Source organism: Bos mutus, chromosome 14 (assembly GCF_027580195.1).
Source record: "Bos mutus isolate GX-2022 chromosome 14, NWIPB_WYAK_1.1, whole genome shotgun sequence".
Classification (NCBI taxonomy): domain Eukaryota; kingdom Metazoa; phylum Chordata; class Mammalia; order Artiodactyla; family Bovidae; genus Bos; species Bos mutus.
Window position 1 is genome coordinate 62,939,109 of NC_091630.1, and position 25,336 is coordinate 62,964,444.

The window sequence follows — 25,336 nt, forward strand, 5'->3', positions numbered from 1 at the left end:
AGGGTTGCTGCCAGCTTCAGTAGTCAGGGTCAGATAGAGGCTCTAGAAAGAGGAGTGCCTGGTTCTGGAGTGTTTGTTGTGTAGCCCTGACCTTGGGCAGGGGTTGTCTGTAGTCCGAGGAAGATGGCCTGTCTCAGCATTGTTCTGTACACAGAACTCTCTTTAGCTCTTGCGCTCACTTGTCTCTTAGACGGTTTTCACGATCATGCTCGACCATCTTTCCAGAGATGATGTTTGTCTTGCGCTCACTTGTCTCTCAGACGGCTTTCACAGTCATGCTCGCCATCTTTCCAGAGATGCCGTTCGTCACCCAGCGTTGTCTGCAGTGTTTTTGGGCGAGTGCACTGTCAGCCTCGGTGTCTATGCCGCCCTCCTGGGACTGCCTCCCCTCCTCCACCTGCCCCGCTGGGCCTCTCAGCCACGTGCCTGCGCCCTGGTGTCCTCTGAACCATTTCAGGATATTTCTGCACAAAAAGGCTCCTCTAAATGATTTACTGTTTGTTTTATGCGTCTCTGGTGCTAGATGCTATGGTTTCTATGATCTGTGACTATGGTATTAAAAGAATGTGCCTTCTCAAATACTTCTTAAAATAAATTGTGTGGCCAGATAACACCTAGGTATTTTAACCACTGGTTTCCAAACAGTAAGGCCCCTTTTTTTTTAAGCACCAGAAATACTGTTTTTTAGAAAAATTTGGTATTATTAGCTGAGATGTATTTTACTGGTGGTTGCCTTATGAAAATCATACTAAGCAATAGAAGGAAAGAAAAACTCTGGGTACACCCTCTTTTTATTGTGGGTCACTCATTTTCTCAGGATGTGCTACCATGTAGTTGCTCTATAGTTGTTGACACATAAGTAATATTTCTTACAGATTTTCTCCTCTGTCGTCCAGCAATTATGTAGAAAAACCCCAGGTTCAAAAGCTTCGTGGGGTCCCTGCTCAGGGGACTCTGGGCATAGATATGTGAACTGGTGTGTTTCTGATCTCATTCATCTTTCAGAGACTTAAAATTATCTGTGGAAGTGAACACAAGTCTTTGTTCATGAGTTTGTTTTTGCCTTTTTGGTTGTTGTCGATTATTGAGGAAAAAGCATATAAAAGCATATAGCATTCTCTTCCCTCACAATCTACTTCCTGTGAGAATCTTCATGTTGAAGAAGTTAGGCTCAGTGACAGGGATATCTACTCCATTTAACCTAAACAGAAAAAGATTCATCAAAGAGTTCAGAAGGCTTAAAGAGTTTCTGGAAAAAGTGAGGAAACAGACTTCAGGACAGACTCTCCGAGTGGCACTGAAGAGCCAGGGTGCCGTGAGGACCTCCCCACTCCAGCCCTTCATAGCTCCAAAGCCTCTTCTCGTGATGCCTCATGTCTGCCTTTTAGCCTTCACAGTGATTGGCCAGGCCCTGAGATCTCTGTTAATGTCGTGCTTGGCAGCAGCAGGACAGAATCAGACCCTCCGCCTTTGATCCGCAGGAGGAACTCTGCTGCAGGGAGCATTATAAGTGCAGTTTGCTCGCAGCCTCTGGGGTCTAGGAAGGCCCAGAGAAGGCATTTGGAATCTTCTTACCCACCAGAACAGTTAGAAAAATTGAAAAGAGAGAAGTAGAAATGTTTGAAAGAAATACAGGCCCGCCTCGAAGACATGGAAGGTTCAATTCCAGACTGCCACAATAAAGTGAATATCCCAAAAAAGTGAGTCACACAAATGTTTTGGTTTCCCCATGTGTATAAAAGTTATATTTACACTATACTCTTGTTTATTAAGTGTGCAGCATTATTTCCAAAAAAACAATGTATATACCCTAATTAAAAAATACTTTATTGCAAAAAAAAAAAAAAAACATCACCTGAGCCTTTGGCAAGTCTTCTGTTTCTGCTGGTGGAGGATCTTTTCTCAGTGTTGAGAGCTGCTCTCTGATCAAGGTGGTGGTTGCTGAAGCTTGGGGTTGGTGTGGCAGTTTCTTAAAATAAGGCCACAGTGAGGTTTGCAACATCGATGGAGTGTTCCTTTCATAAACATTTTCCCTAAAGCATGCATTGCCGCTCAGTAACATTTTACCCACAGAACTTCTTTCAGAATTGGAGTCAGTCCTCTCAGACCTTACTGTTGCTTTATCAGCTAGGTTTATGTCATATTCTACATCCTTTGTTGCCATTTCAACAGTCTTCACAACCTTATCACCAGGAGTCAATTCCATCTCAAGAAACCATTTCTTTGCTCATGTGTAAGAAGCAGCTCCTCACCTGTTAGAGTTTTAGCATGAGATTTGAGCAATTTAGACACATCTACAGGCTCCACTTCTAATTCTCTTGCTATTTTTACCACACCTGCAGCCCCTTGCTCCCATGAAGTCTTGAACCCTCACAGTCGTCCGTGAGGCTCCAAATCCACTTCTTCCTCACTCCTATCACTGTGGGTATTTTGACCTCTTCCTTTGCACGAATCATGAATGTTCTTAATGGCATCTAGAATGCTGACTCCCCTCCAGAAAATTTTCAGTGAACTTTGCCCAGATCCATCAGAGAATCACTGTCGATGACAGCTGTAGCCTTGTGGAATTCTTAAATCATAAGGCCTGAAGGTTGAAATTATTCCTCGATCCATGGGCTGCAGAGTGGATGTTGTGTTATCAAGCATGAAAACAACATTCATTCTGTTGTTCAACGTCTTCATCAGAACTCTTGGCTGACCAGGGACATTGTCAGTGAATATTAGTATTTTGAGGGGAATCTTTCTGAGGAGCAGGTCTCAGCAGTCGGTTCACAATGCTCAGCAAACTGCGTCGTAACAGATGTGCTGTCACACAGACTCTGTTGTGCTGTCACTGGAGTACAGGCAGAGTAGACTTAGCTTCAACGCTTAAGCACCCTAGGATTTTCAGAATGGTAGGGGAACACTGGCTCAACCTCAGCCCACCAGCTACATTAGCCCCTAGCGAGGCAGTCAGCCTGTCCTTTGTAGCTTTGCAGCCAAGCACTGATTTCTGCTCATCTATGAAAGTCCTGGGTGGCATCTTCTTCCAGTAGCAGGCTGTTTCACCTGAGTTAAAAATCTGTTGTTTAGTGTAACCACAATCATGAATTTTCTTTGCTTGATCCCTGGATGACTGGGTGAGGCTTCTGCATCTGCACTCACTGCTTCACCTTGTATTTTCCTGTCATGGAAGTGACTTCTTTCCTTAAGCTTCATGAACCAGCCTCTGGCAGCTTTAAACTTGTCTTCTGCAGCTTCTGCATCTGTCTCAGCCTTCACAGAACTGAGGAGAGTTAAATCTGCAATAAGTCCATTTTGCTTTCTTATCATTTGTGTATTCACTGAAGTAGCACTTCTAATTTCCTCAAGAACTTTTCTTTACATTTGCAGCTTGGCTAACTGTTTGGCTCAAGAGACCTAGCTTTTGACCCATCTCTGAACTTGCCTTCTTCATTAAGCATAATCATTTCTAACTTTTGACTTAAAGTGAGAGATGTGCAACTGTCCTTTCACCTGAACACTTAGAGGCCATTAGTATGGTTATTAACTGGCCTAATTTCATTATTGTTGTGTCTTAGGAAAAGGGAGGCATAAAGAGGGGGAGAGAGGCGAGGGAATGGTCAGTTTGTGGAGTGGTCAGAAAACACAACATTTGTTGATTGATCCGTCTCCTATGGACGCAGTTCATGGCACCCGAAAACAATTATAGTAGTATTAGTAATACCGATGATGATTGATCATAGATCACCGTAAACTAATACAATAGTAAATGAAGCTACCAAAAAGTGATGCAGAGACACAAAGTAAGCAAATGCTGTTTGAAAAATAGCACTGATAGACTTGCTTGACACTGAGTTGCCACAAACCTTCAATTTATTTCAAACACACACACACACACACACACAGTATCTGCAAAGCACAATCAAGTGAAGTACAATAAAGAAGATCTCCCTGTGGAGGAGAACTGCAAAGACCCACAGTCCTAAAATTTCATTTTAGAATGCCATTAGCTATGGAATGCTATTGTTCAGTTGCTCAGTCATGTCCGACTCTTTTGTGACCCCATGGACTGTAGCCTGCCAGGCGCCTCTGTCCACGCGATTTCCCAGACAAGAATACTGGAGTGGGTTGCCACTTTCTTCTCCAGGGGATCTTCCCGACCCAGGAGACTCGGTTTGAACACAGTGGGTGCACATGTAGCTGAGGGCTGTGTTCAGTGCTCAGACTCTGGGGGACAGAGACTGACTCTGGAGAGGGGACACTGAAGTGGAGCTCAGCCCCACACATGCTGGAGCTGGGTGAGAAGTTGATGGATTCCTAGACAGCTTCTTACTCAGTGATGAACAGAAAGGGAACGCCTGCCTGCACTTTGGAGAGACTGAATCTGACCTGGCTGTGGTCTTTGGGGCCTGAGAGCAGTGGCAGGTCTGCGTGGCAGTGACAGGCCTGGTGTGGAGTTGTGGCCTCAGTCACGCTGGCATACACGGATCAGTGTGCGAGGGGACCCGAGGCCTGCTCTGGTGTGATGAGCAGTGACCGAGGACAGGGGCCAGGCCCCTGCTCCACTGCACCCAACACCTCCTATCAGGGCAACGCTGTCGCTTCCACATGGTACCCTAGTAAAATGATAGTGCTTTTCTCATCTTAAAAGGTCATTAATAAGAGGGGAAATTCAGCAAAGGTTGAAAAAGCAGTCGTGAGTATGAGTCTGTTCATGGAAAATTCTCAAGAAAAAAATGTAATTTGGTGGAAGGCAAGATGTACGAATATTTCCAGTCTTTGTAACTTGGGAAATTATAAAGGTCTTGGAATGTGTCTTATTCATACGTGAGGGTTCTGGCATATGAATCCAGAGCACTCTCATTTATTCTACTTTGTCCTCCTGCCATGAAATCAGTGCCACCGTGTTTGTCTTCTCAGCGTCTAACCCAGAGAGAGCTGTCAAGGTCTACAGAGGCTTGAGAACATGAGCATGAACACGTCTTCCACACAAACTGGAGGACACAAAACTCCGTGCGTAAACTGGAGGACCCTAGCTCTGTACACAAACTGTAGGGAACTTCTGAGCAGAACGTATTTTAAGTCAAATTCAGCCCATGTCTATGTATTTGTGGTGGAAAGTACTAATATTCAGATAATTAATGGATGCAGTGTCCTCTGTTTTCTCTTCTGCATTATGTAACTTTCTCCATGCTGTAACTGTGATCATCTATTTCAGAGAAAACTGCAGCCGAGTAGTTGAAATATTTTTAGTGTGTTATATATGAACAAAGCATTTGCCATGAAAAAACTTTGAATTGTGTATTCAAAAACATCTTGAAGAGTGGTATTTGAAATGGGAAGACTTTGCTTCCTGTCCGAAATGGAATAGTCGTTCAGCTCTGTGCTGTCATGGCCTTGTAGAGCAATACTTAAAACATGCTTTCAGTTTATTAAAGGTTGGTTTTTTCCATGATATGTTTTATTCAACTGTGTAGACTTTTGAGGCCCTTCATCATAGTTAGTGACATGCACATGCTTGTTAATCACACTGTTTAAACGCCAAGCACAGTGTCCCCAGAGCTCACATTTCTGGAACCCGTAGGCTCCATATTCTGTCCTCACTAGCCCTCGGCAGTGACTCTTGCTATCAGCAAAGCTGAGTCATGGCCAAGCCAGTGCCGAGGGTCATCAAGGAGGCAGGACCCTGGGGGCCATAGCCGCCACTGCTGGCCTCCTCGGCCACCTCCTGGCAAGAGGGTAAATCTGAATGAAGGCTGAGGTTGCCTCCCTCCTCCTCGTAATTGAGGGCTCAAAACTGTTTGCTTTTCTTATGGGAAGTGATACCATGGTGTGTATGGAGGAGCTTGGGTCGGGTGTTAGGGTTACCTGGAGTGACTGAGACGGAAGGCTGGCAAGAGCCCTTTGAAGAAAGACCTGAATGCAAAGGTGGATCCAGCCTGGAAAGCTCCAGGAGACGCACTTTCTAGAAAGACCATCGCTTGCAAAGAAGGATGAACTTTGTGTTTCAGGAAGCAGGGAACTGGCTTGACTGGGGCGCCACGACCCCAGGCCTGACACACAGGGGCCAGGGGAGGCAGGCAGCTTCCTCCTGTGTGCTGAGAGGCCCCAGGGGCTCAGGCCTGGGCTGCTCTGATCTGTGCCTCGACAAGAACGCTCCTGCTGTGCTGGATCACATGGAATGTGGAGGAGCAGGAACCCAAGGAGAGGGCCGAGGCTGTCTTGGGAGTCCAGATGGGAGGTGGGTGATCTGGGTGAGCTTGCTGTGCGTAACTGGAGGAAAGGAGAGAGACTCGCACTCTGTTAAAGGTGCCAGTGGCTGGATGTGGGGTGATGGAAGGAGGGGTCAGGGATGACTGTGTGCTGTTGGCTTGAGGGCAGCTCAAGTTACTGAGGGGAAGTGACCCGGGAGGCACTGAGTGGAAGTTGAGAGGTCCAGTACGTCCTTGAGATGGAGGTGCCCGTGAGAGACTAGACTAGAGAAGCCCGCCTGCACGTGAACTTGCAGTGGAGGAGAGAGGCGAAGCCCTGAGAACCAGGTGCCGTGCCCAGGACAGAGGGAAACACCATGAGCTGGGTCATATCTAGCTGTTAGAATTTAATGAAAGGCAGAGTTTTCCCCCTTAGTGTAATAGATAAACCAATGGAACAAGAGAGAAGATCCCAAATATATATAGGAATTTCATAAATAATATGCGTATTTCAAAACAATGGGGAAAGATTAGCCATTCGATAAGTGGTGTGAGGACAACAGATAAGCCATCTGGGAAGAAAGAAGCTGGATCTGGCTTATCTCAGCCTACACTGGAGAAGGAAGTGCTGGGTCCACACAGGACAAGCCGAAAACCCGCGCTTACACGTGCACCCCCAGCCCCTCTCCCCCAGAGTGACAGCTCGTCCTCCCCACCAGACTCCTCGTGGAACTTAACTGCAGATGCACAGAACTGTGCTCTTCAACAGCGTAAATGGTCAGCATTAGAGGGTTAAACTAAGTCACACCCAGTGGGGTACTTACTACACAGCTGTCTGTCTATGCTGTTGTATAAAAAGAATGAGGAAGCACTCTGTGATCTGATACCCAAACATCGATGTATTGGTTAAATACAGAAAGCAAGGAGCAGGGCAGTCTTTAAAATGTGCTGTGCTCCTTGGAAATTTATAAACAGAAACTCTGGAAAGACACGTAAAAAGCAACAGTGATAATCTGTGAAGGGCATATGATTACTAGGGGACAGAGGACAAGAATGGGAGGGAATCTTTGTCACATACCTCTGTATAATTTAATTTTTTAAATTATATATTATTTAGGAAAACAAAGGCCTTTTATAGACAGTCGTTGCTCTTGGGAATTTTTAACCATTACCCATGGTTTTGGAAAGCAGTACATAGAGCAATGAAGATACACTCTTTGACCCTAAAATTCTTAGAAATTTAATTCATAAGAAACATAAAAAAATCACAAGAGTGCACACTATTCTTAATGGTAGCAATGCCTATAATAATGGAAAAATAGAAGCAATCCCAGTATTCAGTATAAGGAAGATTATTTAACACTGACAAACCTCACGATATAATATTGAACTGCTGCATAATATACTGAAGAAGACCAGTGGAGACATTCATATAGCATGCACCTTTGTGCCACCTCCGTCACTCGTTGTTCTGGGTGTTAGGGATACAGCAATAAATAAGACCAAAAAAGGCAAAGTCTGTGCGCTAATGGAACCAACATTAGATTGGGGAACACTGGCAGCAGGCAAACACATACTGTATGAGAAAGTAATGCTGGTTCTGACTTCAAATAAACCTGGATGACCCAGTGGTTGCTGCTTTCACATAAGAATCGAGGCGAGCCTTGTGGATTACATAGTATCTGAGTGAAAGAGTGGAAGGAAACACACACCCTACCATAGTAAGATAGGTAGCCAGTGGGGATTTGCTGTATGACACAGGGTGCTCAAACTCAGTGCTCTGTGACCACCTAGAGGGGTAGGTTAGGGTGGAAGGTGGGAGGGAGCTTCAAGAGGGAGGGGACATACGTCTACCTATGGCTGACTTGTGTTGACGTATGGCAGAAACTAATACAATATTGTAAAGCAATTATCTGCCATTGGGAAAAAAAAATCCCAAAGGTGAGGAGCCATGAGGCATTTGGAGAGAGTGTCCCGGGGGCAGGGTGGACAGGGGTCTGTCATAAGAAGGTCAGGAAGCTGTGGCTGGACTGTTGACTCTATGCTCTGTGCAACTCAAAGCTTCTGGGAGGTTTTGTCAGAAGAGGATGTATCATAAATGCCGTGTGAGAAGCACGGGGAATGGTGGATAAAGAGGTGGTGCACCCTGAAGACAAGGAAAAGGCAGGACTGCATGAAGTGTTGGATGTGGGGAGTGGAGTAAAGGGAGGAACCGAGAAGGATTCAGTGGTTTGGGCCACAAGATGAATGGTGGGTACCATAAGGGAGATAGGAAATTGAAGCGCTAACAGATGTGGAAAGAAGAAGGAAAGGGGTGGGTTTTGTTGTAGATGTGTTGAGTTTGAGGTACCTGTGAGTTACAGATGTAGAAAGAGAGAACTAAAATGAACTGTGTGATGAGTAAACTTACAGTTTTCGTGATGGGCACACGGGTGAGTAAACAGAGGTGGACGTGTGCTGATATGTGGGAGGGTGTGTGTCTTCTGTGAGGTCCTGGGCCTGTGACACTCCAGGAGCACTGAGCACATTTAGCACCTGGGTATTAGCTTTTAAATATCTGAAAGAAACCAGGGCTTCTTGGTGAAATGGGTGATTCCAGGGTGGGGTGGGAGAAAATAGGATATGCATCTTGAACATTTTATGTGGAAAAGAAGGAATGTTCTTAAAGAATGATGGAAACATATCGGGAGGACACAGGAGCCAGCTTGAAAAAAGCCCACAACCAGCTGATTCTGGGATAAGTTGAGCATCACAATGATAGTTTGGGGTACAATCCATTGTCTGAGAATTCATGAATCCACAGTTTTTAAAAATTAATGATTCAAAAATTCGACAAGGACTAGGATAGTTACATAGCCTGACAGTATTTGCCACACAGTTTTTTTTTTTTTTTTAATTTCAGAAGGAAAAAGTAACTTAGAGTTGAGAAGCCTGATAGACATCACCTCAATTAAGTAATAAAACTGATCATCGTCGCAAATGGTCATTACTGAAATAGCATGCCCACTGTTAGCACACAGCAGCAATACATGAGCTGATCTCATCGTGAGAACATATCAGAGAAATCTAAAGTGAGAGTTTGTGTACCACAAAACTGCGTCCTTGGAGAATGTCAAGGTCATGAAAGTCAAGGAGGACTAGGATCCGACAGCAGCACGCAGCTCCGCGTTGTCTCCTGCTGCAGAGTGTGGGACGGACAGAGTGGGGAAACACGGAGCATGTGAGGGCAGACAGTGTTCCTTTCCTCACTTCTGTGGTCGTCAGTAGTGATTTTCACAGGAGAAGGTCCTTGTTTATAGGGATGACCCTCATTTGAGAGTGACTGGGCAGTAAGTGAGAGAAACAAGACGACAGTGCCGCCAGGGCTACTCAACTGATTTTGAGTAAAAACTTTCTTAGCTAAGATCTGTCCTTCCTTCATTTATCTTGTTCTATTTACAACTTCACTAGGACACTAGTGATTCAGGGTTGGGGGCGGGGAGGGAGAGGAGGGAATGCTTTGTACTGTATTTAGAAGTTTTAGAAAATTCGAAACTGTGAGACCTGTAGTTTCTCGAAGACGACAGAAGAGAGGGCTGCAGGGCACCTGCTGGGAGGAGAGCATTGCTCTTACAGGGACTCACCATGCTGGTCCGCACACAGAGCTGGCCTGTGGCGACGGAGCGGGGCAGGGGCTGCTCACAGGGCTGGGGGTGGGCGACCAGCTGGGAGAGCTGGGGCTGGAGGCCGGGTGTGGCCACTGTCCTGCCCTGACGTGGATTCATACCTGAGGACCTTCCTTCTCTCTGCAGTCGAGTCGTCTTCTGAAAGTGATCCCTCATCTGCTCTCTTGAGTATGATAAACTGAGTATGGTTTATTCTTTGAAGTTGAAATTATGTCATTATCAAATTCCCTAAAACAATTTACTATTGCTTAGTGATAGTGTCCCTAGAACAGGTGTTCTTAGGATTACAGAAGAACTTACAAACTCAATATTGATGTTTAAAAAAGAAGACAGCCTTGCATGCATGCCTCTTGCTGAGGTGGTTTGTGTTTTGTTTGGTAAGGTCAGAGCAGGTAGAACATGTACCTCTGCTTCACAAACACCGGTGATTTACACGCTGCTTGTTGGACAGGACCGGTTTCCAGGCCGGTTAGTCAGCTTCTAGTGTGAAACCCTGACTCAGAAGCCGGTCGTCTGGGATGAGTCACCCTGCTCCTGCTGCGTCACGAGGTCCAGCGCAGCCTGGTTGCTCTCAACTGGCGCCCTTCCTGGAACCACAGACCCTGAGGATATTCAGGACTCTTCTCTCCCAAGACTGCATGTAACCAGTGCCCCCACGATGCTCGGGAAGGTCGGAGCTGTCGCATTCAGTGCGGCCTTAGTGTGTCAGGGCTTCAGGCTTCACAGAGAACTCTGAGCGAGAGAGGCAGTGAGGACTCTGGGTTTGGCCGCCAAGCCACGTGGTGATCCAGGGAGCATCATGGAATGTGTGACCTCCCTCGGCAATACAGACGCACTCAATGTCTTCTTCCTTCTTTGCACTCAGGCACAGGCCCCCGGCCTTTCAGGTTCAGCAGTGAGAGGCCATGGAAAGGTGGGAATACCAAATGACCCTCGTTTGAGAGTGACTGGGGGATGAATGAGGGAAAACAAGACCACAGCCCCCAGGGCTGCTCAGTGGATTTGGCACATTTTGAGTAAAAACTTTCTTAACTAAGATCCCTTCTTCCCTTCATCTGTCTTACTCTGATTTAGAACTTCACTAGGCCACTAATACTCCTACCCGTTGTAGCAGTGAAAAGGTCTCAGCTTGTGAACTAGCTGTATAAGGCATTTTAACACTGATTCTCGTCCACAAGTATTGAAACTTCTTCTTACACCTTCTGTCCCTACAAAGCCAGAATAAATGCCTGTCAGTTAATTCAGCTTGGTACATCAAGCACATATTGATCATCTGTAATACACAGCTAAGGGCTGCGATGGGCACGTGGAGAATACAAAGTATGTTCCCATCCCCAAGAATGTGCAGTCAAAAAGAAGAGAGAAAAGATCTACTCAGGTTTTTGAGTAGAATGTGATAAAAGCTAAAAGGCAAAAAATAAATCATTTTGCATACAAAGAAAAAGGAAGAATTGGAAACTTACATGGTTGTCCAGTGGCTAGGACTCCATGCTCTCAATACAGGGGTCCTGGGTTCAATCCCTGGTCAATAAACTGTGACACGCATGCCATAACTAAATATCCTGCATGCCACACCTAAGACCTGGTGCCACCAAATAAATAAATAAAATACTAAAGAAAGGAAAAAAGAAAATTGTTTACACTATAGAATGAGAAACATTGAGAAAGAAGTGGAATGAGTTTGTCTTTGAAAAATGAGCATCTTTAGACAGGTATGGTGGTGGAAACATGAAATTTGTGTAGAGGAACTAATGGGAGCCCAGTGGAAACAGTGTCAGACTTTATTTTTGGGGGCTCCAAAATCACTGCAGATGGTGATTGCAGCCATGAAATTAAAAGACACTTACTCCTTGGAAGGAAAGTTATGACCAACCTAGATAGCATATTCAAAAGCAGAGATATTATTGATATGTTGCCAACAAAGGTCCGTCTAGTCAAGGCTATGGTTTTTCCAGTCGTCATATGGATGTGAGAGTTGGAACATAAAGAAAGCTGAGCGCCAAAGAATTGATGCTTTTGAACTATGGTATTGGAAGACTCTTGAGAGTCCCTTGGACTTCAAGGAAATCCAACCAGTCCATCCTAAAGGAGATCAGTCCTGGATGTTCATTGGAAGGACTGATGCTGAAGCTGAAACTCCAATACTTGGGCCACTTCATGCGAAGAGTTGACTCATTGGAAAAGACCCTGATGCTGGGAGGGATTAGGGGCAGGAGGAGAAGGGGACAACAAAGGATGAGATGGCTGGATGGCATCACCGACTTGATGCACATGAGTTTGAGTGAACTCCAGGAGTTGGTGATGGACAGGGAGGCCTGGCATGCTGCGATTCATGGGGTTGCAAAGAGTCAGACATGACTGAGCAACTGAACTGAATGGGAGCCAAGACTCAGTTGGGGGTGAGGCTGCAGTAACTTGGTCTTAGACTCACACATGCATCAATCAGGAGACCTGCAGGAGTCATGAGCATGCCCTGGAACTTCCATAACTAGTTCAGTGATATGACTAACTGTCCCTTAGGAAAGAGTGTTTTAGAGCAACCTACAGGAGTGGTGAGAGGGAAGGACCAGGTTAGGAGATCAGTTAGGAGACATATCCCTAGTCCACGTAACATGCAAAGCAAGAAGCAAAACAGGAATGAGAAGGAAGGATGATGTTAAAAAAGATAAACATGGGGCAAATGGATTGACTGCAGCAACTGGATATGGAAAAGGAAATAAAGGTCACTTGCAGGTTTTGGAACAGAGTGACCAAGAAATGGTGGGGCTGTGGCTGTGTTACACAAAGAGGGAACACACAGGAAGAACCTCAAGTCTGGGCCACAAGACACAGGACACTGGGAGTCCTCTGATGATAAAGTCATAGAACTGGATTAAATGATATCCTGGTCAGTTACCTGTGCTCACGTTTCCCTGGACCTAAATAAACAACAGCAACAACTTTAGTCTGTATATCCTGGGAAGGATAGATGCATTTATACATCTCTGTGCTAATGATAGGCAAAAAATCTAATTAAATCCTCTCCTTTGGTGGGTTCAGACTATTTCTTTGAAGACCTACACTCATATACTTCATTTTTAAAAAGATATCACTGGCATGATGTATATGTTCTTTTAAAATTATAAATACCTTTCATCTGTGATCTGAGCTTCTCTGGTGGCTTAGCTGGTAAAGAATCCACCTGCAATGCAGGAGACCTGGGTTCAATCCCTGGGTTGGGAAGATCTCCTGGAGAAGGGAAAGGCTACCCACTCCAGTATTCTGGCCTGGAGAATTCCATGGACCATATAGTCCATGGGGTCACAAAAAGTTGGACACAACTGAGCGACTTTCACTTCATCTGTGTTCAACTGATTTTTTGACAGGGGAGCTGACATTTTAACTGGGAAAGAATAGTAATTCCCACAAGTAGCCCTGAGAGAAATGGATATGCACATGCAAAAGAGTCAAGTTGACCCCTGCCTCAAATCATAAATAGGAATTATTTCAAAATAGATCATGGGCCTAAATATAAGAACTAAAACTATCATACTCAAAAGAAAAAATAGGAATATGTCTTCATAACCATATATACTGGGCAGTTGTTCCTTACATATGACACCAAAAGTATATACACACCCCAAAAATAAATAAATAAAGGGGACTTCATAAACACAGAAATTTCTTTGCTTCACAGGACATTCAGGAAAGTAACAGACAACCTAGAGAACTGGAGAAACTTTTTGCAAATCACGTATCTGGTAGGGGATTTGTAACCAAATAAATATAAAAGCTAATGCAAAAAGTTGCATCATTATAAAAAAAAGATAACCCAAATGAAAAATAGAGGATTTGATTAGACACTTCGCCAAAGAAGTTGGCCAAGAATCGCATGATATCATCATTAGCCATCAGGGAAATGCAAATCAAAGCCACAGTGTGATATATCACCTCCCACCCACTGGGGTGGCTGTAATAAAATAGACAGCCAATAATATGTGTCTACAAGGATGTGGATAAAGGACCAAAATGGTATGGACCTAAGAGAAGCAGAAGATAGTAAGAAGAGGTGGCAAGAATACACAGAAGAACTACACAAAAAAGATCTTCATGACCCAGATAATCATGATGGTGTGATCACTCACCTAGAGCCAGACATCCTGGAATGCAAAGTCAAATGGGCTTTAGGAAGTATCACTACGGACAAAAAGCTAGTGGAAGTGATGAAATACCATTTGAGCTATTTTAAATCCTAAAAGATGATGCTGTGAAAGCGCTGCACTGAATATGCCAGCAAATTTGGAAAACTCAGCAGTGGCCACAGGACTGGAAATGGTCAGTTTTCATTCTAATCCCAAAGAAAGGCAATGCTAAAGAATGTTCAAATTACCGCACAATTGCACTCATCTCACATGCTAGCAAAGTAATGCTTAAAATTCTTCAAGCCAGGCTTCAACAGTATATGAACCATGAACTTCCAGATATTCAAGCTGGATTTAGAAAAGGCACTCTTAGAGTACATCATGAGAAATGCCAGGCTGGATGACGCACAAGCTGGAATCAAGATTGCCGGGAGAAATATCAATAACCTCAGATATGCAGATAACACCACCCTTATGGCAGAAAGTGAAGAGAAACTGAAGAGCCTCTTGATGAAAGTGAAAGAGGAGAGTGAAAAAGTTGGCTTCAAGCTCAGTATTCAAAAAATGAAGATCATGGCATCTGGTCCCATCACTTTATGGCAAATAGATGGGGAAACAATGGAAACAGTAACAAACTTTATTTTTGGGGCTCCAAAATCACTGCAGATGGTGACTGCAGCCATGAAATTAAAAGACACTTGCTCCTTGGAAGAAAAGCTATGACCAATCTAGACAGTATATTAAAAAGCAGAGACATTACTTTGCCAACAAAGGTATGTCTAGTTAAAGCTCTGGTTTTTCCAGTGGTCATATATGGATGTGAGAGCTGGACTATAAAGAAAGCTGAGTGCCAAAGAATTGATGGTTTTGAACTGTGGTGTTGGAGAAGACTCTTGAGAGTCCCTTGAACTGCAAGGAGATCAAACCAGTCAATCCTAAAGGAAATCAATCCCGAATATTCATTGGAAGGACTGATGCTGAAGCTGAAGCTCCAATACTTTGACCACCTGATGCAAAGAACTGACTCATCGGGAAAGACCCTGATGCTGGGAAAGATTGAAGGCAGGAGGAGAAGGGGACAACAGAGGATGAGATGGCTGGATGGCATTACTGACTCGATGGACACGAGTTTGAGCAAGCTCTGGGAGTTGGTGACGGACAGGGAAGCCTGGTGTACTGCAATCCATGTAGTCACAAAGAGTCGGACATGACTGAGCAACTGAACTGAACTGAACAAAGATGTGGAGAAACTGGAGCCCTCATAATGGCTGGTAAAATGGTGCAGCCACTTTGGAAAACAGTCTGGCAGTTCCTCAAGAATCTAAACTTCGCATTACCATATGATCCAGCAAAGGTACTCCTCGGTATAAACCCAAAAGAATTGAAAACATATATCTATGTAACTTGTACACTGACATTCATAGCAGTATTACTTGTAAATGCAAGAATGTGGAAACAACGCAAATGGCCATCAGTGGTGGATGGATAAATAAAATGTTACATATGCATATAATGGAATACTATTCAGCAATGAACAGGAGTTCAGTACTGGCACTTCCTATTAATATAGCTTGGATGCGACTTGAAAATGTTATGCTGTGTGAAATAAGCCAGTCTCAGAAGGCCACAGCTTCCGTGATTTCATTCCTGTGAAATGTTCAGAGCAGACAGATCCATAGAGAGGAAGTAGATCAGTGTGTTTGGGGGAGGGGAGAGCAGGGAGGCCCTGTGACAGCTTGGGGCTTTTGGACTAATGTTCAGGGACTAGACAGTGCTGGTGGTTGGAGAACACGTGTATGTACGTAATGCCACTGAATTGTACACTTTAGAATGGTGGAATTGTATGTTTTATGTGTGTTTTGCCACAATATTTTTATTTGGGTGAATTTTATGGCATGTAAATTAGGTCTCAGTAAAGCTGTTATAAAAATACAAAGCATATCAGCCTGATTGTTTTCAGGGCATTGTGCTGAGGCGAAAGGTTCAATCCAAAGATCCTATAGTAGATGACTCCATTTTTATAACATTTCAAAGTGGCCAAATCTTAGAAACCGAGGACAAATCAGCAGTTTGTAAATGTTGGGGATGGAGGGGAGGGAAGGGAGGTGGGTGATAAAAGACAGCCAAGGCGTCCCTGTGGAGGACCCTGGGAGGTCCTTGTGGAGGTGGGTGCAGGACGTCCACAGTGGTGAACTTCACAGCACCAGGCACACGGCACACAGATACCATCGGGATGGGTGAGACGTGAGCCCAGGTGCGTGGCAGCCACGAGTGTCTGGTGTGATGTCTGACTGTCGTTGGCCTGGGACAGTGTGCCACTGGGGGAAGGGGCAGAACTGACGCCTCTCTCCATGGGAATTTCACTTCAAAATGTGTAAGAGGAGCTGTGTCTCTTTGAAAACTTGTTCTGGAGGCGGACTTCTGTGGCTGTGAGATGTCCTCTTCTGACATGCCTCGGCCCAGTCTAGTCTCATCTCCAGAGGCGGTGACTGCGGTCCAAGTCCAGGACTCCAGTTATGTCCTGGTTACTTGTGTCCTCCTTCAGACCAAGCTTGCAGCAGGATTTATTGTTTGGTTAATTTCACTAATGCAGTATTTTCCGAAAATAAAGAGGAAGTGAAAGTGTGGAAAAGGCCTTTCTCGGGACTTTTGCCATGCTTTAGTTACGTTTAGCAGGGAAAAAAAAAAGGTTGTTATTCTTTCCTATTCACTGATATTAGAAAGTTTCCATGTCACACTTTTATTTTAGCAAAGAGAAAATATGATTTTTCTGATGAATAAAACCACATTTTCCGTGCAGTAGAGATCATCCTGCTAACATCTCATGTTGAAAAGATAAACAGCAGGATTAACTGTTTACTTTAGGAGCGCGGTCTGCTTGTTTTTCAGGAGGACACAGTGTCCTGCTGTATCTGGTTTCCCGTCTGCTTGCGGCTTGGAGCTGGGAAAGGCCCTGCCCCTCGTGCTACGCACCCCCTCCAACCCTGCCCCCCCACCTCACACCGCACCCCCACCCGCCCCCGCCCCGGGCTGGGTCCAAATTCCCCTCCCAACCTCTCCTCCCCTTTCTGTCTTTCCTGCTTTTTTTCTCACTTTATCCTGGAATTTCTTCTGTTTATTTCTTAGATTGGGTTTAGTAAGGGATCATAACGTGGCGAGAAGGACCTTTGTTGATCAGAGACTGCTTCGGTTGACTCTGACCTAGAATAGAGCAGCCGGACCTGACTCTGATTCCGGGAATTCTTAGTGAAGTGCTCAGAACTGCTTCCACGACTCATGTAAACATCCACATGTCACTTCATCTGCTTCTCCCTTGGAACACAAGCATCCGCAGACACACGTGTGCACACACGCTCACTGGTTCTCTCCCACTCTGCTTCTGTGTCTGTGATGCAGAGCCAGTGAACGAAAGGAGGGAAAAATAAATATTTTTGAAAAGTTGGGAAGGGGCATTTGAAGCTTCAGAAATTAAATTATAGGCTCTCTGAAACCCCCTCTGTGAATCAACAGTTTTGTTTTTCTTCTTCCTTATGCTTGTTTTGTTGCTTTCACAGATTAACAGTACATGCACATTCAGAATTTTTTAAATGTTCTTTAGTTAGCATGATGAGATGATGAGACATTCAGCCCATAAGAGAAGGAAAGAAAGAAGCATTCTTCAAGACAAACATTAACTCCATGGTGGACTTTATACTTCCATGGTGATACGGCTGAGGTTGAACCCTGCACCTCTTATCTGTTATTTTGTTGCTGGGCAGGTGCTGTGCAGCGCAGCAGTTTTACTCCCTTCCTCCAGCCTCACCCTCCTGGCTTATGAATGCAAGAAAGTCAAGGCATTGCAGCCAAGGGCTCTGGGACCAGGCGAGCGGCGGCCGAGGGTTTGTCATTGATTTCGACTGCTCAAGCAGAGAGGCGCTTTCCTTACAACAGACCCGGGTGGTGTGGTCGGCACCCGAGGCACCTCCTGAGCTGGCTTCAGGGAGGACGGCGTTGTTTCTGAGCCCTTTCCACTGCCTCAGTCGCTGTCCTATGGGCCCTTCACGCAGGAGATCGGCCTTTTACAAAGGGGCTCACACCTCTTACCACTCAGGAGAGCTGATACCTGACCAGAGAATGCCACCTTCCTGTCAATCAGCTTTGTCTGGTAGCAAATTGGATTTGCCCGGTGGGTGAAGGAAACTGAGATGCTTAGGTGCAGAGTAGGGGCAGGCTCTTCACCAGGGGCTAAACAGATTGGAGTTACCTGGATTGTGAGGGTCAGAGCGGAGCTCCGAGCAGCCGGGCAGGTCTCCAGCGGTAGAGGAGCCCCTCCCCCACAGCCAGGCACCACATGCTGACAGCCATGAGAGGGGGGGAGGGGTTTACTTGGTGAAGGTCAGTCTTTTAGGCTTGGGTGGAACCTTGAGCTGAGATAAGTGGCATTCTCTTGCCAGACTCTTGGAGAGTTTTGAATGGCAGACTGACAGGCTCTTTAACCCTTCCTCCCTGGAGACATCTTCTCTGTGCTGTTTCAGCGTTTATCAACGTTTATCCAAGTGGACCACATCTGAAAGCAGCAGTTTACCTCCCATGCAAGGCTTGGGATCCCAGCATCAGTGCTCAGCATGCATGACAGTCACCTGCAGCCTGGGGCATGGTGTCACTGGGTGTCCTGGGCGTCCTGGCTGGGGCTCCGAACATTCTCTGTTAAAACAACCACCTCCCGTGCCAGCGGCCGTGTTTCTACAACAGCATCCCCCTTACTCCCCAGTGGCAGGAGGTGGGCATGCTGGCTGTCCTGGGCCAGTGACTGACCCACCTGGCCCTGGACCCAAACCCTCCACCCCACACAGGCTGCTCGCTGCGGCTCCACACCGCCCCCAGAGCTGCCAACCAGGGTGACATCTCTACCTCCATCCCTGTTTCCATAAACATAACTGATTTTAAATTAAGAATAATGCATGGGAATACCCGAATAGTAAGTAGTCTTTCCCCTTATGACCACTTTCCCTCTATCTTTGTTCTTGCATAGTATTTTCCGGCCTTCTCTCAACTTCTCAAACATGGGAAAACTCCCATGTTGCTGTCCCAGTTTTTGAGTGTGCCTTGCGCCCTGCTCTTAAGTGTGTTCCTGTCAACCCTGTGCAGGACAGGCTTCAAGACCAGCCCTGGAAGAAGCCTTCCCCGACCACCTGGCCAGGCCCTTCCACCCCAGCACTTTGCCGCAGGCTCCAGCAGTCCCGCGCCTGTGCTCGTGTGTGTGCTTGGGCCAGGCCTTGCCCTGGGGAGGAGCTGAGGGCCCTGCCCAGGCCTGGGACCGCCGCAGTCCCGCTGTTCTTAGCACAGAAGAAACCTCTCGAGGCTGGGGCACTGTTCGGGGCACGGGGATGAGCATGTTCGTGCCACTGTTACTGACTCTTCACCCCTCAAGGCCTCTCTACGTCAAGCACTCCTGCGTCTGACCCAGTAATTTTGCATTTGGCTCATTTCTTGTGTTCACACAAGTCAAGGTGTCTTTTAAGGAAAAAAGAACAAGTCACACTTAAGTCTGTGAACTCAGAGAGTTTCCAAATACTCTTATAACTCACAAATAATGGCTGAAGAGCCTGGCACATGCTGGCTGTCCAGAGGGTCTTTGTTTGGCGAGGATGTGAGTTGCAGAGTCAGATAAGAACCAGCTTCTGGAGTAGCAGTGAGTGCACGGTGGACTCTCCCCTCACAAACTAGCATTGTAGCTGCAGAAACTGAACAACAATCATTTGAGCTTTTGGAAATTGTCCTAAGGGCACACAGCAGATGGAGGACATTCCATCTGTGGAATCATGGAAACCTACTATGTCTCAGTAAGAACAGTGAGTCTGTGGCTCTTGAGCCTTGACCCACTTCCTGCCAGCTGCTCCTGCTCTAGGCTCTGCTCCAGGGCCACAGACAGTGCCCAGTCCAGCACTCGGTCTCCTTCTAGGAGGGCTGTCCACCACATCCCTCATCCCCAGGCCTCTGTTGAGAGGCTCCACCCCAAGTGTGGGGGGCCAAGAGTACCTCCCCTAGCTCACCCTCAGGGTGAGAGGCTCGCCCAGAAGACCCACGCCCACCAGCACCCATGCTGGGGCAGAGGCATCCGTGCAGGCAGAGGGGCACTGCCCAGAGGGAGGTGGTGCCCGAGAGTGAAGGGAACGGGATCTGGGAGAGCAGTTCACAGAGTGCTTCAGGCAGATGACAGAGCCATGAGCAGGTAACAGAGAGCATCAGGGAAAGAGCCAAGGGCTGCCCAGAAATCGCTGTCGGACTTGAGAGACAGGAGGGGTGCGCTCAGGAGCAGTCGGCACACCCACGGGGAGAGGTGGATACAAAGCTCACTGCCCTGCAGGCCTCCACACCGCCTCCATCCCCACACTGGACAGTCAGCTGCTTGACCCATGGACAACTCTTAGAGCCAGTATCAATGTCTTATAGCCACAGCATATTAAAAAAATGTCACATGTGTGGAAATTTAACACTAGTATCTTTAAGATAGATAGGGCATTATTCTGGTTTCCACCTGCCAAATAACCACTCCCGAACAGACTGAAACCGTAGTGCATCAGGTGAGCGGACAGGGGTTTCCTGGTGTTCTTGGGTATAAAATACTATATTGCAAGGAAAATTGAACACAGTAATAATTATATATGATTTTGATGTATTTTTTCCTCTGTAGATCTGACAAAGTAAATTTTAGAAAAATTATCGCTAGCAACATTTTGGTGATGATTTTCAAGGAATACCTATTAATATATTTGAATATTAATGTTTGGTAAAACATAATTTGATTGCTAAGTAATGTCTGACTCTTTGCGACCCCATGAACTGCAGCATGCCAGGCTCCCCTGTCCTTCAGTGTCTTCTGGAGTTTGCTCAAACTCATGTCCATTAAGTCAGTGTTGCCATCCAACCGTCTCATCCTCTGTTGCCTCTTCCTCCTCCTGCCCTCAATCTTTCCAAGCATCAGGGTCTTTTCCAATGAGTCAGCTCTTTGCATCAGGTACAGAAAGTGTTGGAACTTCAGCATCAGTCCTTCCAGTGAATATTCAGTATTGATTTCCTTTAGGATTGACTGGTTTGATCTCCTGGCTGTCTAAGGGACTGTCAAGAGTCTTCTCCAGCACCACAGTTTGAAAGCATCAATTCTTCGATGCTCAGCTTTCTTTATGATCCAACTCTCACATCTGTATGTAAAGGTTGATTAGCTGATTATTAAGTATAATATTTATAGTTTTTCGGATACTCTAATTGTTATGCCTTTAGACTGTGCTGCCATATGTAGCTGTTTACATTTAAACTAATTACAGTTAGGTAAAACTTAAAATTCAGCTCCTCACCCACGTTAGCCGCATTTGAAGTCTCAGCAGCCTGCGTGGCTGCCGCAGCGGGTGCAGAGCCACGCATCAGCACGGTTTTTGAGCCCACACGCTGCTGCGGGCTGCCGTTCTCTGCTTTGCTCCTCACTCCCACTGTGTGTTCATCGGGTTTACCTGTCTTGACATAAGGAGTTTAGCTTCATTTCTGGCTAATTTCTTAGCCTGGTAATTTCCCACTTTTGTACATTTAAAAAGAGATTTATGTTAAATATGTTTATATGTTCATTTTATCTTATTGTTAAGAGTTCTCTTATGTAACATTATGTGGTCTTAGGCAAGACCCGAAAACCTTCTGATCTTCAGTTCTCTGTATGCTGAGTGAGGGTGAGAATAATCACACCCTCAGAGGCCATCTAAGGATAAAATGGTGCCCATGGAACAGGGCCTGGCACCCACCACCCACTGTCAAGATGATGCATTTCTAACCCATGCCCACTCAAAAAAATTAATGTTTGTTATTTTAAGCTTCTAACTTGTAGAATGACTTGCTGTGTAGCAATAGATAGCTAATCGAATAACTAGTCAGTGAGGCAGACAAAAAAAGTTAGTGAAGGAACACAAGACTTGAAAAATACACTTAAGTAACTTGACTTACAAATCTCATACAAAACCATCTTTAACAACTAGAGCATGTCCATTCTTCTTGGTTGATATTGTCTTAAAAAGTGATTGTGTGCTAGGCCATACAGCAGATCTCTACAAATGTAAGAGAACCATTATCAGAGAGCATATTCTTTCACTGCAGTACAATTAAATTAGAGTTAATGACAAAAATATGTGCATTTTCAATCCTTACAGAAAAAAATTTTAAATACTTCCAAATAATTCCTGGATCAAAGAAGAAATAATAATGGAAATTTAAAAATACCTAGAACTGATGAATAATCGTAAAAATACTAAATATCAAATTTTATGTGATATCATTAGTTTGATACTTAGAAGAAATGTTATAGTCTAAGCTCACTTTAGAAAGAAGGGAGGTTCAAAATTAAATAAGCCAAGGCTCTAACATAAAAAGCAATTTAAAAATAATAGGATAAATACCAAGAAAATAGAAGGAAGGAGATTATAAGCATAAGGGTAGAAATTAATGACATGAACTGAGTAAACAAAGCCAAGAGTTGGTTCTTTGAAATGATTAATAATAATTCAATGAAAAACTCATAAAGAGAGGAGAGAAGATGTAAATAAGCACAACTGAAAAGGGAAGATATGAGGATCAGCCCCATCAGTTAGAGATGCAGTGAGAGGGTATTATTCTATCTTTATGCTAATAAACTTGAAAATGTAAACAAAATGGATAAACCCCTAGAAAAATATAACTTACCAGAAAATCCCCCAAAGTTCAACTGTTATTCAAGAAATTGAGAGTTAAAGTCTTCCCAGGTAAAGAAAGCATGGTAGCGAAGTCATTTTATTACTAAATCCTTTCAAAGTCATGTGTCGAAAAACATATGACTCAAGTCTTATACGAAGTCTTCACATGAAAAAGGAATTCCTGTCAGCTCATTATATGAAGCTGATATAAAGAATCCTGATACCAAATCTAAGAGAGAAAATTAAAGGTCCATATCACTCATGGGTATAGATAACAAGTCTGAATACACAGCAGAATCCTTGCTCTTTCTTGGGAGTAAAAAATTGGTTTCATACTTGGTAAACTGTCATTGTCATTTACCACATTAGTAAAGGAGATGAAAACATACAGTCTTTTCATTGACTACAAAAAATGCATTTTATAAGCTCTAATACCCATTCATGATTTTTAAACTTTCTCAGTAAACTAGGAATCTTTAACCTGATGAAGAATATCTACAACCAAAAAAAAAAAAAATTGAGGATACAAACTTTCTTTAAAATCAAGAACACAATGAGGATGCCATGTCACTGCCTCTGTTCACTGTGGCACTGAAGACATTCAAGGGCAGTCAGAGAAGATGATGCAAAAAGAGCATCGGGGCTGGGAGGTGGACGCTTTCCTTATGCACAGACCAGATGGTAACTTGTACCTCCTTAGAAGTGTTGTGAATAGTAAACTCCATTAGGATTGATGAATTACAGGAGCTGATTGTACTTTCCATCCTTTGGCCACAAAGAAAAACACCATCTAAAACAGCAAGCACAGCCATGTGCAGTCTAGTCACAGACCGACGGAGGTGGAGCATGGGCTGTACAGAGAACCTTGTTCTAAAAACTGCCCTGAGCGCCCCTCCCTCCCCCCAAGGCAGGACGGACTCCTGGTGCCGTCCCTGTGCCAGCCCGAGCGCCCTTCCTGCTCACAGCCCCAGAGCTCACTCCCCGCCATCTCCTTACAGTGAGAACATTCCAGCTACTGCAGTCACCCCCAGGGTACTACCTCCCTGCGAAGGCATTCGTGTTCCCTGAATGTGATGTAATTTATGGGAAACACCTCTTGATTCAGGAAAAACAAGTTGATCGAGGGCCTTTTCTGTGCAGACCTGCAGTGGTTTTTGAAGATTGCTGGTCAGGAGCAGGAAACAAGTGTAGTGCTTGGGGCTCCTGTGTGCTCCTCAGCCCGCTCCCACTGGGAGTGTGCTGACCGCCCGGCTCCCGTCCCGTGGGCCAGGGGGACAAAGCTGCCTGTGAGAGCAGAGCAAGGCGGGAGGGTGTGTGTGCTGGGTGTGAACACGGTGAGGAGAGTAGTAGGGGGGCCTGAGTGCCTCCCTCCCCACCAAGTCAGGACGGACTCCAGGCAGAAGAATAAACAGGAGCACCCTTCCTGGGTCATCTGCGACATGGGCAAACGTCAGAGCAGGTTTAAGGCAAGGGTAGGATCCAGTTCCCCACCTCCCCCTTCTCAACACAAGCAGTCAGAAATTCTCTCTAGTTTCAGGTAGGATTGAAATATATACATTACCATATGCAGAGTAGATAGCTAGTTGCTGTGAGCCTTGAGGAGATCAACCCAGTGCTCTGTGATGACCTAGTGGGGTGGGGGTAGGGTGGGGTGGGGAGGGAGGTTCCAGAGGGAAGGGATATATAAACACTTATGGCTGATTCCCATTGTTGCATGGCAGAAACAAATACAACATTGTGAAGCAAGTATCCTCCAATTAAGAAAAAAATTCTAGTCTTAAAAAGCAGATCCTTTTGGACTCTGTGGGAGAAGACGAGGGTGGGATGATTTGAGAGAAGCATTGGAACATGTATATCATCATAAATGTGAAACAGATCGCCAGTCCAGGTTCGATGCATGAGACAGGCACTCAGGGCCGGTGCACTGGGATGACCCTGAGGGGTGGGATGGGGAGGGAGGTGGGAGGGGAGTTCAGGATGGGGAACACATGTACACCCATGGCTGATTCATGTCAGTGTATGGCAAAAACCACTACAATAATTGTAAAGTAATTAGCCTCCAATTAAATAAATTTAAAAACAGATCCATGGAGGTTTTTGTATACATCTTGACTTCATATATGTTAACAGTAATACAGAGCAGTGTGAAATGCTCCAGGGGTCGGTCAGGCGACCGAGGGCATGAGAGTGGGTGTAGCACCCCCTGCCCTGCCCTCTCACAGCTGGCAGATGGAGCCTGGTCACCTGCCCCTGCCTCAGCCTGAGTTAGACTAGGAGCAGAGGAGCAAGTCAGGGCAAACCGAAGGGCTTCCCCCCTAGAGGCTCTGCATTGCGGAGTAGTCAGGGGACAAAACCACAGGATAGGTGTAACATGGAAGTGCGTGCTGTCTTCATCCCTGCCTTCACTCGGCAGGCTGCTCCAAACAGGACAGGATCATGAGAGACCGTGGCTCAGTGTTGAGCATCCATACGAAACATAAATGTTTCTGTTACGGCAGACAGGGTAAACAAGGGAAAGGGGCTACTCTGTGTCTGGCAGTGGTAAAATACTTGATTTGAAAGGTGGTCTCAGTGTGCTCTTGTAAAGCACATTGGGGTTAGGGCGTAGTTATCTTCCTGAAGAGAATTCTGTCTCCTACTGTTTTCTGTGGGTGGTGGTCCACGCACCTGCTTGTACAAATCTAAGA

The 25,336-nt window shown here is 45.4% G+C and overlaps 1 protein-coding gene and 1 long non-coding RNA gene across 4 annotated transcripts in view; one reads left to right on the forward strand and one right to left on the reverse strand.

Annotated features, from left to right (window-relative positions):
• Window positions 1-25,336, forward strand: part of SPIDR (scaffold protein involved in DNA repair) — a 276,652-nt gene that overhangs the window by 209,255 nt on the left and 42,061 nt on the right. The gene's annotated exons all lie outside the window — the stretch shown is intronic.
• LOC138990709 (uncharacterized) lies at window positions 17,040-24,282 on the reverse strand. 3 transcript variants are annotated; one of them, XR_011466790.1, is made up of 5 exons: window positions 24,211-24,282; window positions 22,660-22,878; window positions 21,928-22,028; window positions 21,294-21,446; window positions 17,040-21,140 (listed from the first exon to the last, which is right to left on the reverse strand). It is a non-coding gene; the product is annotated as an uncharacterized lncRNA (long non-coding RNA). The 3 variants fall into 3 exon arrangements; XR_011466791.1 differs by having other exon boundaries at window positions 21,294-21,450; XR_011466792.1 differs by lacking the exon at window positions 21,294-21,446.